This window comes from Aulostomus chinensis, chromosome 10 (genome assembly GCF_037954235.1).
Source record: "Aulostomus chinensis isolate RoL2024-O1b breed Wild chromosome 10, RoL_Achi_v1.0, whole genome shotgun sequence".
NCBI classification, from domain to species: Eukaryota; Metazoa; Chordata; class Actinopteri; order Syngnathiformes; family Aulostomidae; genus Aulostomus; species Aulostomus chinensis.
The window spans coordinates 17126439-17128624 of record NC_141329.1 but is presented as its reverse complement, the minus strand read 5'-3'; the positions used below and the strand labels follow the sequence as shown (position 1 = coordinate 17128624).

The 2186-nt window shown below is 52.1% G+C and overlaps 1 pseudogene; it reads right to left on the bottom strand.

Moving 5' to 3' along the window:
- Positions 1-222: 222 nt before the first annotated feature.
- LOC147254534 (uncharacterized) lies at positions 223-2186 on the bottom strand (annotated as a pseudogene).

The window sequence follows — 2186 nt, the reverse complement described above, 5'->3', positions numbered from 1 at the left end:
GCAGACAATGGTTAAATGGGTTCCTCATCTCCAAGACAATAAATGAATCATGGTCTGTAGTTAACACTAGCTTAAAATATGGCTGTTGTATGGCATAAAGAAAACAAATTGTTGTTCTTGCTGCATGGGGGATTATATACTGTGTGCATACATCTACTGATGCCTCTGGACACATCTTCAGTGATCTTCCTGGAATCATCGGGTGTTTCGGGTCTTTCAACATCATACAGCCTCCTCCAGGTGACCCAACCGGGGCTGATCAGACCCTGGCTTGTGTCCAGATGGCTAGCTACCATGACTCCATGGCTCTCCTCTTTTAAGCCACAACCATCGAGAGGCTCTCTCTGCCGCACTGGTGGTACTGCGGATGGCTCCCCTCTTGCTATCTCCCTCACTGCCTAAACTGCTGAAAGCTCTGGCCAAAGAATGGGCTGCAAAACCCCTGCAACTGACCTCCACCGGACTGCTTGCTCTCCACCCAGCCTGTTGACACTCACTGACCAGTCCCACGTATTTGGAGAGTTTCCTCTCAAAGGCTTCTTCCAAGCAATCTTCCCATGGTACTGTCAGCTCCAGCATCACCACTTGCTTGGTGGACTCTGACACGAGGACAGTGTCTGGCCGCAGGGTGGTAACAGCAATGTGTCTGGGGAACTTCAGCTGTTGTTCGAGAACCACCAGCAGCTGCCAGTCTCTTGCAGAGATCAGGATGCCAGCAGTTTTTCTTCTGGCAGGGGTTGCCTAATCCCCAGCATTGACACAGGTGATTGTTCTCTTGGAGGGTCAGAACTACTTTGCCCAGTCCAGTGCTGATGGCTTCAGCAATGGTCTTAAGGACTTGGTCATGTCTCCAACGGTACCTTCCATCTCCAAGTGCCCTGGTGCAGTGGCTAAGGATATGTTCTAGGGTTCCTCCCTTGGAACACAAGGGGCAAGCTGGAGTCTCTGTCAAGCCCCATGTGTGCAGATTTGATGGGCTTGGAAGCACATTGTAGACTTCCTGAATGAGGAATTGAGGCTTGGCTATCCAGAGCTCCATCCAGGTCACATTCCTCTCCATCGCCTTCTCCCATCTTGTCTAAGCTCCCTGTTGTTTCATCCCCACTGCCTCACAGGATCTTGTCCCCTCCTCTGCTGCTTTCACCTCCTCCTGGACAAGGCACCACCTCTCCTTTACCCTGGTGTTCAATTGAGGAGTTGGGAAGGACCCTAGCCCAGCTCGGCCCTGTGAGACCACTCCCACCAGGTTCCTGTGACGTAGCCTGGCCTCTGCCTCTTGGACAGCATCCTCTGCTCTACACTTCCTGCCAGTCCTCACTTGGATCCCAGCCTTGGCCACCTTTGGGTCACTGGAGTCCCTGTACTGCACCATGTCTCTGGCTCTGGTCACCTTGAATTCCTCCAAGGATCTAAAGGGCAGCTGTAGCTTGTTGTGAGTGTGAGTGATGCTGCTCAGGCTCCTTGGTAACCCAAGCCATCTTGACCTTCCTCTCCAGAGTCTCGACCGCTGTGATTGGGAAACTTCCCAGGGAAGCCTGACATCCACGGTTTTCAGCCAGCCATCCAACTCAGAGCAGTTGGACTGAATTGATGATGTGTCTCTCAGAGAGTTGTCAAAAATCTTGCCCAGGCTCTTGACTGGCTTCTCTGTGATAGTAGGAATGGCTTTGCCTGAGATGTTAAACCGGAACTTGTCCCACCCTCCCTTTCTTCAGCACCATAGATCTTGATTTGGCTGGTTTAAAACACATCCGGGCCCACTCCACCAGCCTCTCGGGACCCTTCAGAATCCACCAGCAGCCTGGGACTGATTCTGTTGTGACCGTGAATTCATCCATGAATGCCCTGATGGGTGGCTGCTATTGACCGGATCTCGATTGAGGCCCTCTGCACTCTGGCTCAGCAGACTTAATGAGCATGCTCATGGCTAGGGAGAACAGCATCACAGAGATAGTGCACCAGTATACTCCATAGAGCCTGGCATTCCTGGAATGCCACCCTTCTGGACTGATGTATCAATATAGGTGTTCTTTACCAGGTAGGTGCTCAGCGGTCTGGAAATGGCACTGAAGAAGACCTTCGCCTCCACACACAGCAGGGACGACGCGGAACTGGTCTAGCTGGGTGGAGTTTTCCTCCTTCAGGATACACACCCCTTCAGCCACTCACCATTGATCTTGGATCAT